Source organism: Hypanus sabinus, chromosome 3, assembly GCF_030144855.1.
Source record: "Hypanus sabinus isolate sHypSab1 chromosome 3, sHypSab1.hap1, whole genome shotgun sequence".
Classification (NCBI taxonomy): domain Eukaryota; kingdom Metazoa; phylum Chordata; class Chondrichthyes; order Myliobatiformes; family Dasyatidae; genus Hypanus; species Hypanus sabinus.
In genome coordinates this window covers 46,990,745-47,007,953 of record NC_082708.1, presented here as the reverse complement: position 1 = coordinate 47,007,953, position 17,209 = coordinate 46,990,745, and the positions used below count along the sequence as shown (strand labels likewise).

Below are 17,209 nucleotides of genomic sequence, written 5' to 3'. Positions count from 1 at the left end.
ATAGCCAAACTCGGGCATTATCACGTTTTATAAAGCAAAATGTAAATCACTTTTTCCTACGCGGTTATACTTTATACTTTTGACACCTTTCTCTTTCTATTCTCATCCGGCTTTGTTCTTTGTTAATCGTGACCGAGGATTGTTTAACACAATTGATTCCGATAACTGATTGATCCCTCATAAGTCTGATTTTTTTTTTGGCTTCAAACTTCGGTCTCGAACAGAGTCTCCGTCACCTGAAGCTATCAAGCGTACAATGATACATCAAATGCGGAAGCCATTGTGGTTGTGTCACCTAAATGATAGACCACTCAAACACTTGCTTTCAAATCTAGCCTTGAAGATTTTTCCCCTTGATTCTATTTTTTTCTATTCACTCTTGAAAATGGGGAACGAATGTGCTTTCTTTCAAGTTATGCATTCTGGATTATAGATTTTCTTCTATTTCTGCAGTTCTTGCCAACCAGTTGAAAATCCTGAGAGGGGAGCACAGGATCTTTGTTCAAAGCTGTGAAGGATTATGGTTATTGTAGCAAATCTCCATCCAACTTTCTCAGTTTATAAAACTTATGCTAATTGAATTTGCTTGTCAATAATGACAATCACATTATACCCTTCAATCTGCTGCACATATAAATATTGCTGAATTGTACACCTTAACAATTTTAAGTTTTAGAGACTGCTGTATTAATAATGCCAATCTATTTTCATTTTTAACTTCTGATATCAATTATTTATGTGAATAAATCACAGATGTTTCTTCCTTTAAGATTACATAATTTAATTTATTTTTCTCTAGTCTTCCTGCCAAAATGTATCTCTGTGCTATACTAAATTCTTTTCTATATTAAATGTCAGCTTTTTTTCACCAGATGGTCTATCTTTTAGAAGTATTGTTTCATCTTCTGTTGTTAGAGTATTTAAATCACCTGTGGATTTTGGGATTACTACTTGAGTATTACCAATTGCAGTGAGAGTTTTAGTCCTCTGAGTACACTTTGCTCCATTCTGAAATTTGGATATTTCATCTGTTGTTAGTCATGTGCTCATACAGCTCTTAAATTAGTCTTTGTAACTGAAAAAATTCAGAGCAGTTTCTCAAACATCTTCCAATTATAGACTAGCATTAGCAATATAAAATCTATCCTTGCCTATTGTCATTCAATAAGGTAATGAGTGATTTTCTGTCTCAGTGCCACTTTTCTGGATTGACTTCATTTCACCCAATCCCCATAATATCTGAAAACCTTCATGTTTGCCCTGCATAGAATCAACAGTTTAGCTTCTACCACCCTTCTAGGGCTGAGGAATCTGGAGGTTCTCTGCATGATCTTTTTCCTTCATCTCAGACCTGAGTTCTTTGATCCCTTGACTATTGGCTCAATATCACACGTGCCAAGGTACTGAAAGAAAAAAGCTTAGCCTGCATGCCATCAGGTTAATCATTCCAGATAGAAGTACGTTGAGATGGTTAAAAAAAAACCAATGGAATATTTATTTTTGTTGTTATGACATTGGTTCTGGACTTCTCAGCTGTGGAAAAACATTACCTCTGCTTCCACGTTATCAAACCAAGTAAGAATTTTGTTTGAGATATATCACCACTTAATTCCTCTAAGTTCTAAAGTCCAAAAGGCCTTGCCTGCTTAATCTATCCTCAGAGACAATTTCTAGACACCATCCTGGTCACACTATTCCCTACATAACCCCAGGAATCAATCTAGTGAACGTTCGTTGCATTCCTCTATCCATCTGTACATTTTCCAAGAGAAGATCTGTTCACAATATTCCTTCTGAAGTCTCAGCAGGTCTAAATAGTTGCTGCATGATATGTATTCAAAACCTCTGAAAGGTCATTGAATAGTCTGTCCACGTTCATTGAAATTGCACTTCCCTAGCTAAATATTTTATACTTGATTGATCCTTGTCCATTTTCCTAAGTATCCTAAAACTTGTGATCCTTGTTCACCAAATATTCCATGGAAACCTAATGGATTTAGTTCCTATTTAATATTATGCAATTCCTGTTTGACCTGTAAGATGGAACTTCTTGCACTTGCCACATGCAAAGCATAATGAGATTTTCTTCTGAACCATCTCACTACTCCTCTCCAGCTGCTCAGCCACCAATAAGGTTTGCTTCAATCCCACAAAGTTTATTGTTAGTTCATGCTCCATGTAATTCTAATGCTTGTGTTAACTTTACAAATTGAATTAACACTGCACGTGTAGGAAATCTGTATTAAAAGCAGAGAAGGCCTGAAATATTCAGCAGATTACCAGAATGTGTAAAGCAAGGTCCTGATTTAATTCAGTTTGCTTGAAGAATGAACCTAGCAAATAGCAGCAACCCTATCAGTGCCACTTTCTACATCTCTTTCTTCTTAAAAAATGTTCTGTCTCTTGTGCAATTGAGCTTCCACAGCTCTCTTAGATAGAGAATTGCTTTGGACATAGAAGATTGTTTTCATTTATCTTTTGATTTTTCATAGCCCAGTTGGGGAGAACATCATACCCCCCCCCCCCCTTCAAACCATCGAGGAATTTTTATACATTTCAGTGAGATCGCCTCATTCTCTTAAACTCAAGGCCTCTCTGTTTGATCTCTCTTCAGATATCAAAATTATAATTGCTTGTTAATCTGGATGTTAACTTGCTATTTTGTACACAAGGAATTAAAGGTTCCTCTGGACAGTAGTAATTTTCATTATTTCATGGCTTAGACATTGCTGCATACTTCAATATTTTTCAACAAAGTGACTCCATTTTCCACTTTAACATTCCATCATTTATGCCTTGTTCATTTACATAACACATCTATTTTCCTTGCAGCCCACACTACCACCTAGCTTTATACCATTGGCAATCATAATCTGTTACATTTTATCCCCTCTTCCAAATCATTGTGAATGTGAGCAGTTAGGATGCCAATATTGATCCCTGCAAGTTATGACCTTCAAAACTGAAAATGACTCATATTTTCCTGCTTTATTTTTGTCTATTGATTATTCCTGGGTGCACGTCAGTACGCTGTTCCCCATACCATGTCGCCTAAATTTTAGTTAATCATCTCTTGTATGGGTACCATGTCAACTAATATGCCCTTATCTATTCTACTATTTACAGCCCCATGGACCTCAACTAGATTTCCACCTGTCATTTGCTGTTTACTTCAGGTGCCCCACTTGTTTTTGGTAACTATTAATTTTCATTTGGGTTGTCCCAAACAATCAGAGGGAGTCTCGCGTGCTTTAAAGAGCATATAGGAGATATTAAGGTCCTTAACAAAGGGAAAGGAGCTTTGCAGATGTGGCAAGTGAAACATCTAGGGAGCAAAGAAGAGAAAGTCATTCAGGCACCAAAAGTTGTGGAATGTGTGTTATTTCAGTGTGACTGAAAATATGTGTAGATTTTTTTAAAAAATTTGTTTCTTGTGAGTGACCATCGGCAGTAATTTGGTTTGTAGATCTAACACTCCTACAAAAATGTTGTGTGCCACTACACTCAAACTTGAATAATTCCCTGTTTCTATCTATGTTCCTTATTGGGCTGGAAACATGTAGATCAAGGAAGTCTCCCCTAATAGAATGCAATCCTTTTTGTATTGTTAGTGTCCAATTCCATACTGAAGCAGTTAATTAGCCAATAAAAGAACTGGGTTTATTATCACAGACGTTGTGAAATTTGTTGTTTTGCAACAGCAGCAGAGTGCAAGACATAGAACTTACTAAGTCACAAAATTATGCAAAAGATGCATAGTGAGGTGGTGTTTATAGACCAGTCAGAAATCTGATGGTGAGGGGAAGAAGCTGATCTTAAAACGTTGAGTGTGGGTCTTCAGCTTTCTGTACTTCCTTCCCCTGTAGTAGCAACATGAAGGATGCACGACCCAGATGTGGGGGGGGGGGGGTCTTAAAGAAGGGTGCTGCTTTCTTGAGCCATTGCTTCTTGAAGATGTCCTTAAGGGCAGGTGGGGTTGTGTCCATTGCTGAGTCGACAACCCTCTGCGGCCTCTTGTAATCCTGTATATTGGAGGCTCCATTCCAGGCTGTGATGCAATGTTAGAATGCTGTCCTCCATACATCTATAGAAAGTTGCAAGTGTCTGTGATGACATGCCTAATCCCCACGAACTCCTAACAAAGTGAAGCTGATGAGGCTCCTTCTTCATGATTATATCAATGTGTTTGGCACAGGATGGTTCCTCTGATATATTGGTGGCTAGGAACTTAGAGCTGATCATCCATTTGACTGCTGAACCTTCAGTGAGAACTTGTGTGTGTTCTCCTGACTTCACCCCACCTTTTCTCAAATCTGCATACAAATTTACTCAAATTTTCACTGATAGAAAACATGGCCAATATGTAGTGTTCCCTCTAATTCTGTATGAATATATTATTATGATTGCATAACTATATTGTTCCTTTCAAGTTGGGAAGTAGTGGTATTCCTGCAACATTGGACTCTCACCAACATGCTTACCGACAGAACCACTCTATGACAGGTGTTATAGCATCTGTCATGCACCTGGTCCTGACTCAGCTAAAGGAACAAGGGCACTTTTATCAAAATACTGTTTCTGAATCTCAGTTTGGCAATCAACTCTATTGCCCCACAGACCATGGTGAACAAACTCTACTGCTCAGTCTGAATGCACCACTGTGCAACTGGGTGTTGGTCTTCCTAACTGCAGACCCCAGATAAGTCACAAAGCACAACAGCTTCTCCTTCCCCATCATCCTCAACGTGGGTGCCCCCCATTGCTGTATACTCTGCTCACATGACTGCAGGGCCAAGCACCTGAGCAATCACATTGTCAAGTTTGCGATGACACACCGGTGGGATTCATCACCAGAGATGATGAGACAGCCTATAGAGAGGAGGTGGAAGAGCCTGAGGCCCAGTGCCAGGCAAATAACCTTTTCCTTAATGTCAACAAGACAAAGGAGATGGTTATTGACTTCAGGAGAACTCTTACCATCCGTACCTCCCTTTACATTGGCAGCACAGCAGTTTCAAAAACACCTGGGAGTGGACATTACACACAATCTCTCATGGTCCCAGAACACAACTGGCGCAGTCAAGAAAACTCACCAATTCCTTTAATTTCTGAGGAGGCTTCAGGGAGCTGGACTTTGCACATCCATGCTCTTGTCATTCTACAGATGCACATTAGGGAGCATCCTAACAAGTTGCATCTCTGCTTGGAATGGAAACTGCACTGTGGTGGACACGGAAGGGGTGACCTGTACTGAAAACTGCCCAGCGCATCACTGGCACCAGCCTACCCACCATCAAGGGCGTGTGTGTGTGTATGTTACACACACACACACACACACACACACACACAATGTCCACACACCCTGCTCATGGACTGTTGGTCCCACTCCCATTTGGGAGCAGGACCACCTGGCTCAAAAACAGTTACTTTCCCTCAGTACCACCTTGCTCACCTGCTCCCCCGTTTCCCTTTTATATCATTGTTTGCATCATCTTAACACTTTTCTGCATTTCAACTCAATAAAAAGTAAGAGCAGAATTAGGCCTTTTGGCCCATCGAGTATGCTCAATCATTCAAAAATTGGCTGATCCTTTTTCTTCCCCCTCCTTAGCCCCACTGCCCGGCCATCTCTCTGTAACCTTTACTGCTGTGTTCAATCAAGAACCTATCAAGCTCTGCCTTAAAAACACCCAAAGACTGGCCTCCACAGCTGCTTGTGATAATAAATTCCACAAATACATCACCTTCTGGCTAAAGAAATTTCTCTGCATCTCTGTTTTAAATGGGCACCCCTCTGCCCTGAGGCTATGCTCCCTTGTCCTACACTCCCCCACCATGGGAAACATCCTTTTTGCATCTGCCATGTCTAGGCCTTTCAACATTCGGAAGGTTTCAATGAGATTCTTCCCTCATCCTTGTAAATTTCAGCAAGTACAGACCCATAGCTATCAAACATTCCTTGGATGATAAACTTTTCATTCCCAGAATTATCCTTGTGAACCTCCTGTGGATCCAATGCCAGCACATCTTTCATAAGATCAAGGGCCCAAAACTTCACAATACTCAAGGTGAGGCTTCACTAGTGCCTTATAAAGCCTCAGCATCAAGACCTCTTGAAATGAATGCTAACATTTCATTTACCTTCCTCAGCACCAACTCTACCTGCACGATAACCTTTAGGTTGTACTGCACAAGGACTCCCAAGTCCCTTTACATTTCAGACTTTTGGATTTTTCTCCCCATTTAGAAAATAGTCTACACATTTAGTTCTTGGCCATGCATTTTCCAACATTGTATTTCATTTGCCACTTTTTTGCCCATTCTCCAGATCCTTCTGCAGTCTACCTGTTTCCTCAACACTACCTGCCCCTCCGCCAATTTTCATATCATCTGCAAACTTGGCAACAAAGCCATCTATTCCATCATCTAAATAATTGATAACTGCCATAAAAAGAGGCTGATGCAACACCGACCCCTGCAGAACACCACTGGTCACTGGCAGCCAACCAGGAAAAGATCCTTTTATTCCCATTAGCTACATCCTACCAATCGGCCAATCCTCTAACCATGCCAGTAACTTTTCCTATAATGCCACGAACTCTTAACTTGGTAAGCAGCCTCATGAGTGGCACCTTGTCAAAGCCCTTCTGAAAATCCAAGTACACAACATCCACTACATCCCCTTTATCTATCGGACTTGTAATCTCCTCAAATAATTCCTACAGGTTTGCCAGGCAAGATTTTCCCTTAAGGAAACCATGCTGACTTTGTCCAATCTTGTCCTGTCACCAAGTGCTCCATAATCTCATCCTTAACAATTGACTCCACCATCTTCTCAACCACTGAGGTCAGGCTAACTGGTCAATAATTTCCTTTTTGCTGCCTGCCTCCTTTCTTAAAGAGCCGTGCATGCAATGAAAATAAGTAAATCAATGTGATGGATTTGTACCTGCACTGTACATCTGTGTAACTAACATTTTGTTCTGTGTTCTGTCATGGTTTACCTCAGTACACTAATGTGATGAAATCGTGGCAGTGTGCTACACACAGCGCTGCAATAATGACACAGAGTCGGTGAGCTGCAGTTACAAAAGAGATTTATTCAAACTTCGTGGCCTTGCTTTAAAGCCTTCCTGATCCCGCCCTCCCCGGGCGGGAATGCTGTAGGAGGCACGTATTCACAGTCCCGTCCCGCGCGTGGGCTTTTCCCCTTGCTGGTGAAGCAGGCTTCGTGCCCTCATTGGGACTGGCCTCAGTGCCAGCGCGTGCCGCTTTGTGAGCCGGTTCGAGTGCACTGGGAAGTGGATCGCCACAAAATGATCTTTTTGGCATGCAAAACAAACTTTTTTTTAACTGTACCTCAGTACATGTGACAATGATAACCTATTTGTATTTTACAAAATAGCAATGACAAGTTTTTGATTTTTTTTAACAACAATGTTTGGATATTTTTGTTCTTTTTTCAGTTAAATTTCCTCTTGCTGTTTTTTCTCTCACTCATTTTTATTTTCCATGACCAGAGAAATTCAGATGTGTTTTCATAGTTCTGGCAGTTGAAACACTCTCCATTTTCTTACATTCCTTTCCAAGTGCCTAGCTAGTTCTTCACGTAGTGCTTGACTGAGATTTAGAGCCAGTTATAAATAAACTCTTGCCTAAGTAATGAAAAAAAATCTGTCCAACTTTCATGGTTGTGGTCCTGTAGTTAGGGTTCTGATGATTGGCACACTGTTAGTTCTGTTCTTTCACAATTCTAACTTATTAAATCATTCAGAAATTCTCCGTCTGTGACTATATATCCCGTTACTAGTCCTATTTGTATGATCACATTTCCACAAGCATTTGTCAAAGGTGAATGATAGTATATAATGTTACTTGGTTAAATATTGATTAGTAATGTTTTATCCAGTACAATTGAATATACTATATTCTGCTCTAACATTAAATTCCACATTTCACTTTTATGTTTGCATTATATATTGTCATGTTTACATACAAAGACATGGACTGTGACTACTCACTTGTCACTAGGTTCCCACAGTCTCTTCAAACTGCTTTCTGAAAATTTCCGTCTGCTGTTTTTCCTTGAAAATAATAATCTCCCAATGAGTTTAATGAAATAATTTCAAAATTTAAGGAAGAGTTGGTGCATAAGCTTCGAATACTCTACTGTAATGAGAATTCTGTATTCAAAACAAACTGGGTGTCCGTTTCATGCTTCTTTACAGACATTGTCGGATAAGCCTTATAAGACTATTTGGGGGAGAATAAAGGGAACTGGTTTAGAATAGTTAGTATTTCTGATATTTGTATTTTCAAAACAGAAATCCAATGAACTTAATCACATATTTTTAGTCAATAACAATTTGATTCTAAGAGTTTGCATGAGATATGAGGGGATGACATTGTAGTTTCCCCTTTTATGCTAGATGATTTATTTTTAAAACATTTTGAAATCAAACGTCATCTTTAAGCATGGCTGGTAAGAACAGGTGGGAATGAGAAGAGATTTGTTGAGATCAAGGACATTTTGCCAAAAGGTGTAATTATAGAGGAAAGCAAGAAAAGGCTTAACTTGCTGTTCTTTCCCCATTCTAATCTCATACCCAGTTAAAGCCCCTTTAATATGGAACCTTATATTTTTGCATCAATTTTTGGCAAAGAAGTTTTCACTGAATTTCTGAATTTATTTTATTAGTGACATTTGTGGTCTCCAGCTTTTGAGATCCTTGATGCCTGATCTGCACCAGCAAACTCCATCAACTTTAGAGACAATTATCAGTTCACTTCTTAGCTATTGTTTGGAGAAGAGAAACTTGACTTGGTTATATTTTGTGTCTTCACATATCATCCTGATATTCTTAGGCATCTTTAATATCTCTAGATACTGTCACGTGCCAGAACTTTGTACTGTACTCCCAGGTGAAGCCCAACCAAAGTTCTATGAAAACACAAAGCAATTTCTCAGTCCTGTCCCTCTTGACATAAAGCTCATGGTCTTTACTCCATGAACATACTGTAAAATTAGGCTTTTAGTTGTCTGTTTCAAATCTTCGGATCATCATTAAAAAGTTCCCTTTGGCCGCTAACTTATTCATTCTATATTATGGAGATTGTGTTCTGCAAGCTACAAGGAATCAGCTAGAAATACGTTCAAAATCTTGTGACTAATAGATCTTCGTGACGGTGTTTACCATTAAAGATTCTTGTATTCATTCATGTTTTTAGTGAAAGCTGCCCATGTAAACTTATAACACTGAAAATTTACTCTCTTGCTAATGGAGCTGGCACCTTTGATGACTTTAATGTCAATGTCAATGTTGTTTTGTTTTTGCAATGGAATTTTAGCATCTTGTGAGATTCTTCTTGTTATTTAATGTAGGTTAATATTGAGTAAACTTTGCTATCCCCTTTTCTGCACAGTTGTGTATTATGTATCCAGAAAAAATACAGCAAGATCAGAATATTATTGGTAATGAGATATGAGATACTATTTCGTTAACCTGTAATAGAAAAGAAGACATAAAATGGAAGAGCAAAACTTGAAATAAGAGGCAGGATAAAATTGCTACAAAAATGTCACAGAGTCAAATATGGGATCCAATATCTGATTTTGAAAGAACTTTCCTATTTCTTGGTTATCCTAGAGAGGCTTACTTTCTCGACCCATTCTAAACCACAGGCCCCTGTGTTGACTTTCAAACAGCACATTTAGGTTTCTTTGAAAGAACTCTAACATTGCTGGCAAGTAATTGTTCTGTGCTTTGTTAGATCAGTACTAATGTAAAATAACTGCACTTGGAAATGGGAAGGAGAAACAGCTGCTTCAAAGTGCTAATCGAAATAGAAGCTAAATCACAGCTCTGTGGGAGAGAAAATTACATAGTGTCCAGCTTAATATTATCCCCGTGAACAGAAATGCATACTGTTATGATACGAGTACATTTATTACTGTGCTCAACAAAAATGAAAAGTAAACAAACGACTAACTTAACTGGAGGTTAACTGCTATACGGCAACTCTGGAACTGTTCTTAAAGCGGTAAATGCGAATGTCCAAGTAATTTATACAGTCAATTAGGAGAGACTTTCCTGAAATAACAAATTCCTTGTCAACGTGATGTTACTGCTGATCCCAGCTGAAATATGCCTTGTCCGAAGGATTCACAAGGAAGGAAATAAAAACGGCTTAAAGGAACTGACTTTTCTTTGGCGAATGAACACTGCACAAATCTTCCTACTCTTACAGGTAGGAGTTATCTCAGATGCAGGTCACTATTTCCTGAACGAAGATTCAATAAGGTTGATCCTGTATTAAACCGCGCAAACTTTACTTGAACCTTCGGGTTCCCGTACTTCAGTAAAGTCTTCACTCTCCAGTACTTAGATTTTAAGATTAAATCAAAGATACATCAAACAACTGGCAGTAATTGACGAAACTGCTGGCACAATGATTCTGTAGCTTACAGTAGAAAGTAAAACTCCACTTTAAAACGAAACTGCGTCATAAGACAAATACGCAGCATAACAGAGTAACTGATGAATTAAACGACAACCCAACACAAAAACTCCTGTGTCACAGCAGGCTTTCCTTTTTTATACCTGTTGAGAACATGTCATCATATGACCTCACACTGGTGGGAAGTTACATCATAGTCATAAGACAGTCACAAGATACCCACGGGGTATGTAACAATACGACCTCTTTGGAATTTTGATGACCAAACATTAAAATTTCCAATGTCAGCAAGCTTCTTAACTTCTGGCTAAAGTGGACAAATAAACTTAATTTGAAGGAATTTTTGGTGAATAAAAATATCTTGTGCCTTCATGATATGGTATACAAAGAATCAATAACAAATTGATTATGCAGGTAACTATGGATAATAAATCAAGGCAAATTAGTAGAATATAGAGTAAGACTAATTGTTGGGAAACCTTAAGAGAATAGAAGGGTCCTTGTGGAGGAGAAGAGAGGGTTACAAATGAAAGACTATATGATGCTGAGAGAATGGATTGGTCGGTGAGAAAAACATACTTGTAATACGTTCTCTCCAATAGCTCGTGTGGGAACATAGCTTGGTTTAAGATGGCGCTGGTGAAGCACTGTGACAACTTGCAGGTAGAAAACAAAGCTATAAATTACTGTATTAATCACACTTTTTCTCTGATACATTCACAGCCATCAGTAGACTGTAACATCACTTTCTGGGTTAAAGTTTTCAAAAAGTCAGACCTGGAAATTTTGTAGTGTGAACTGAAGTCTTGAAGGTGCAGGACAGTTGTGTGCTGTGGCATGTACGGGCTGAATCGGAGCAGTGGAGCCCAGGCCTGAGAGCGGGGATTGAACCAATATTTGGTCATTGCTGGAGCAAACTTGGAGGCAATTTGATGTGAGGCAGAGTTGAGGTGTTGGGGCTGGGCCCAAGAACATATCAAAATGGCAAAGTGGATATCTTCTGAGAGCAAAGAGCAGCCCAAAGTTTGGAGGACTTAAGCGATGGACCAGCTTGGAAAGGTCATGGTGTCAGGGCCGGAGTTGAGGGATGCACCAGTTCAGCTTGCTGCTCTGCAAGGCTTATCTCTGCGCTGAATTGAGGCTGTGGCTTGCAATTAATGGGCTTTTGAATCGGCTACAGTGATGGCTGGCTTCGTGGCCGTGGACTCACTTTCATGAACATCAGTTCTGAATGTTATTTGCTTGATTTTATTGGTTGCACGATTTTTCCTACACATTTGGTGTTTGACAGTCTTTTTTAATATGTTTCTTTGTTTTATGGCTGCCTATAAGGAGACAAATCTCATGGTGGTTTACATTGATAATAGATGTACTTTGACCTAACAACAGAAAATGGTGTAAATTCTCAATAGATCAGGCAGCATATGTGGAAAGATGCATAAAGTCTTAAGTTCCAGGCTTGAAACCCTTGTTAGAACTGGGTGACAGAGAGCAATTTTACCTTTTTTTTTATTACCAGCTCTGTTGTAGTATCCTAGAACTGATGCTGCTTGATACTTGCATTTACAGTTTTTTTTAAAGATATTCAACTTCAGCAAATTTTTTTGTTAAATTTTCATCTTTATTGTTTTGGAGCATGACTGTGATGCTTCTCAGTCCTGCAACAGATTAGCCACATGTATATTTGACAACACCCATTCTATAGATCTTTATCTGAGAGTGTCATGTTCACTTACACTCTGCTTGGCACTTCCGCTTTGCTGTGAAAGGCAGCTGCATTCCGGTATGTCAATCCTAATTGCTGTCACCATGATGAGCTGAAAGGAAAGCTGCCAATCACTCCATTCCAGTGATATGAAATCCACAAGGTATTTTAAATGTATTTAGTGATCCAGTTATTTTTTTCCTTGAGTTGTTTCTTGCTACTACAGATGTCTAGAACTCTAGTAGCCACCATAATAGTTGTTCTTTGGTACTGTAGATGAGCTGTTTATTATTATGAAACTAATACTGTCCTAGCTTAAGCATAACATTTAAGATATTTTGCACCTACCTATAAAGTGCATTTTTTGTGAAGCCAAATAAAATGTTAGTTTTACTTGGTTACTTCAATTCAACATAAGCATTATTTATTTTTTGCAGTGATGCGATTTGGCAAATATTTACTTTAAATAATCAACAGAATCCTTTAGTGAAATCAATTTGTTTAAAACATTGGAAATATTTGATTAGACGACTTTGTTATTCCACAGAGCACCTGCATTGAATGAAGAGCACATGGTTAAAGGCAATTTTCTTCAAATCACTTTTAACATCAGCAGCTGCTGTTGTCTTGTTGGTCATGAACAAACAGCTAATCAAACTGAAGTGTTAACCTGAAATTAAACTACTTGCATAGCTTAATGATTTTCGCACCATGGGTAATTATCTAAATATTGATGTCATTTTTACCACTTGTATGTATTGAGAATAGAAGAAACACAAGGGTGATTATGAGGTAATAATTAAGAAATTCCGAACTGTGAATGAATCTGAAGTATTTCTATCATCTAAGTTTACAGAATGGTATGTAGGTTAGAAAATCGTCTTATTTTAAAGTCATGTTACTTCAAAGTAATAATTCCTGTTTTATTTTGTTTTGCTACATATGCAATTACCAATTATTTACTGTTCTGTGGAATAGTACATAATACAATATATGGGGAAAATAATAAAATATTTGAATTGGCTAAAGTGATGTACATTCTGGTCAGCTTTAGATGAAAACATAAATTGTAGAAATTAATCACCCTGATGGGTGCAGTTTTAAATTTGGCATCTATAGAATGGATGGTAGGGTGCAGAAGACTTGATCAAAATTATGATATACTGTACAACATCCAAAGCCAGTAACTGATCAGCCCCATCAGGCCCCTTGTAGGAGGGATAATGTCTGTACATAGTTTATGTTTGAGGCTATTTTGGATCATATGGAATTCTGATTTTTTTTAAATGTCATTTCCTAAATTTCTCTGTAAAGTTTGTGCCTATTTTCAAGTCTGTGCTAAAGATCAAGGGGATTTATGAATATTAAAAATACTTTGTGCTTATTAATTTTTATTAAGCAAAATGTCCACAATCTGAACTTCAGACTGCATTGTATTAACTGTTCATTTCCCAAGCTTTCATAATTTAGAACTAACATATTTTGTTTTGGCAGTAGGTTTCAGTTTTGTAAATTTCTTTTGATCTGGCATCCTCTTGAAGAATGAATTCAGATTTTCCTTATCTTTTACGAGGAAAATATTTTTGGGTTTCTCTCTGACTTGCCCACTCTAATTTCAAAATTATGCTGCCTCGTGCTAGTCTTGTCTCCCAACCTTTCCCTTTCAATATTAATCTTTACCCTCCTCCTTCATTGTTCTTCATTATCTTTCTCAATTCTTAAAACTTTTGAGGAGATTGTTAATGTCATTCTTTGCAGAAGTCTTAGATGATTATTGACCCCTGCAGAATTCATCAGCTTGCATATCAAGCAAGTTAAGGGGCAAAGAGTGGTGTCCACTGAACCTTTTACTCCATAATATCGTCATCTGAACCCTTAGTGCCTAGGTGGCACACATGGGACCTCATTATTCCATAATATACCCCACATAACTATGATTTGACCAGTCTCTTTTCAGGTAGAATTTTAAGAGGGGGAACTTGGAAAAGTAAATGTTTGTGGATTAACTCTATAGTCAACCTTCGCTTGTTCTGTTATAACTAATTCTTCTTGCCCAAAGTGCAGCTCTGTTAAAATACTCTTTTTCATATAATTATAACCTGGATTAATTATTCAAGATGTTTCTTTGAATCCAGAATTGTATATATTGAAAAAATGCTTGTAATAGAAAATATGGTCATTTCAGTGAAGCTCTAATGGCACTGGTCTGTCATGGAGAATTCTTAATAATCGGTTACTCCATATCTCCATATGATCTCCATATGGGAAATTCATCTTTTCCTTGTTTGGCTTCACACCGTGGAAAGTTTAAAAAATGTAAATGCTGGAAATCTGACCTGTAAAAAAAATATTGGAAGCATACAATAGGTCTGTGGAATGAGAAACTGTTGTGCCTGAAGTCTGGGACTCTTGTCAAAACAGGGCAGGAAAAAACAATTGGCTTTTCAGGGGGAAAGTAAATGGTGGAGGGATGGTACAACACAAGGGGCACCTCTAATATGGTGAGTCTAACTTGGCCAAAGGGGAGCAGTTAATAGCATTAGTTATAAATGGCAGGCTACATGAATAAAATAAGTTAATTCAGTGGTCCCCGACCACCAGGACACGGACTGGTACCAGGCAGCAAAGCATGTGCTGCTGGGCCACAAGGGAACGATATGATTTGTTGATATGAAACAATATGAGTCAGCTGCACTTTTCCTCATTCCCTGTCACGCCCACTGTTGAACTTGAACGCACATGAGGTCATTACCCATGTGAGGTCATCAGTCGCCTAAACGCAGTGATACCCTAGCGCCAGGGATCACTGGTTGGTGTCAGGTAACAGGCCGCCTCACGCGGCTGGCGAGAAGAGCCGATGCTACTGGCCTGCAGCACAGACAGATGGGCACCGCCTCTAAACCTGTTTACCACACCAAATGTTCGTGGGGAACCTAGTGCTAAAATATTCGCAGACAACCTAATGTGGGCTCAGGGTTTCGTAAGTAGCAGAACAGCTACCTCGCTGCGATCTACTGAAAGTCATCCCTCGAGCCAAACTTTTGTCAGCTGATAGATCCTACCTACCTACGAGGGTGGCGGGCACACGCCCTGATGCACTCCTTGCTTGGTCAGTCGCTCTCTCCAGACTGCGACTGCCATAGCCCCAGTACGGGGACCTCTTGCCCTTACCTTGTCCTCTCATTGGTGTGTTGCAATGATTTTATATGTTCATATGAGGAAAATATGTGCTGTGTGTTTAATATCCAGGTGTTACTTAAAATGTTATGATGCTATTGACTTATATGTGAGTTATAATTGACTTATCAGTATGTTCATGCGAGGAATATATGCACTGTTTAATATTAAATTTGTTAGATAAACCCTTTTAGAAACAAAATTGAGTATATTAGCCATTTATAAGTGACTTATAGTTGACTTATCACCTATATTCCGGTCAATATTCACACCCACACCACACCCTTCCCCCCTCGGCTGGTCCACAAGAATATTATCAATATTAAACCGGTCCTTGGTGCAAAAAAGGTTGGTGACCCCTGAGTTAATTTTTAAAAAAGCACAAGGCATGCTCTGGGATAGAGAAACACTGAAAGGGGAATGTGCCTGGTGTTGTAGGATCTTGTTGGAACTGGCAAACATCGCAAAGGGTAATTCATTGGTTCCTTGGGCTGGTTGAGTAGAAGATCAGGACTTGACTAAATAATAATAAATAATCAATAAATACTTCTAAGAAAGTAGAGGCTTTGTCATACCTTCTTTGTAATGGCACTTACTTACTGTCCCAGGACAAATCCTCTGAAATGATGATGCCAAGGAATTTAAAGTTGCTGACCCTCTCCACTTCTGATCCCCCATTGGGGGCTGATTCATGGACCTCAGGTTTCTTCCTCCTGCACTCAATAATCAACTCTTTGGTCATGCTGACTTTGAGTGTCGTTGATTGTTGTGGCACCGTTCAGTCAGATTTTCAATTTGCTGATTCATCACCACATCTGGTTCGGTCAGCAATAGCCAGAAAACATAAATGTGGTATTGGAGCTGTGCTCACAGTCATAAGTGTAAAGTGAGCAGAGCAAGAGGCTAAGCACACAGCCTCGAGCTGTACCTGTGCTGATGGTGATTGTGGAGATGTTAGTGCCGATCCAAACTGACTGGGGTCTGCAAGTAGGGAAATGAGAAAACAGTTGTACCAGGAGGTATTGAGGCCTAGGTCTTGAAGCTTATTAATTAGTTTTGAGGGCATGATAGTATTGAATGCAGAGTGTAGTCAGTGAAGAACACTCTTCTATATGCATCTTCACTGTCCAAATATCTCCAGCATAATCATACTGTATCTTTCCTATAGTTCAGTGGTTAAGAGTGGCACACAGATGTGGTATCGCCAGCATCCTGTGCAACAGTAACATGGTGTTCTGACTCTTATACTCAATGCCTAGACTGACAAAGACAAGTGTGGCAAATGCCTTCTTTACTAGACTGTCCATCTGTAATGCCATTATTGGGGAGCTGTGTATTTTTGCCCTTACACAATAGGTCTGTCTGGGGTATAACCTTCGGGACCCTGCCATTTATTGTGTAAGTCTTACCTTGGTAAGTCTTGGAAAGTGCTACTTTCCAAAATGTAGCACTTTGCACTTGTTTGAGTTAAGTTCCATCTGTCATACTTTGACCTAATTTCTCAGTTGATCTATTCTAGATGCTATTGCAATCTTCTTCAATGACCTTCACTGTCCATTATACCACTAAATTTGGTATCATCTGCAAACTTGCCATGCAAATTCTCATCCAGATTATTAATATGATTGACAGTTCCTCTGGTACCTTGCCGGTCACAGGCCTCTAATCTGAAAAGCAACCCTTCTCTACCACCCTCTGACTTACACCAGCAAGATAATTTTGTATCCACTTGGCTAACTCGTCCAGGATCTTATGTGATCTAATCTTCCGGACTAGCCTACCATGATGACTTTGTCAAAGACTTTGCTAAACTTTTGGGATTCCTTCTTCTTTCTAACATGCAGGTTCTTGATTAAGCCTTATTAAATG

At 39.0% G+C, this 17,209-nt stretch overlaps 1 protein-coding gene across 5 annotated transcripts in view; it reads left to right on the top strand.

Moving 5' to 3' along the window:
* Nucleotides 1–17,209, top strand: part of zmym2 (zinc finger, MYM-type 2) — a 154,386-nt gene that overhangs the window by 1,250 nt on the left and 135,927 nt on the right. Inside the window, exon 1 of one of the 5 annotated variants that reach the window (XM_059964238.1) lies at nucleotides 12,753–12,878. The exons of 1 other annotated variant lie outside the window; for it this stretch is intronic. The gene's annotated coding sequence lies outside the window, so the exon portion shown is untranslated. Of the gene's footprint in view, nucleotides 1–12,752; nucleotides 12,879–17,209 lie in introns of those variants that run through there. 3 more of the 5 variants (XM_059964237.1, XM_059964235.1, XM_059964239.1) reach the window with 3 other exon arrangements.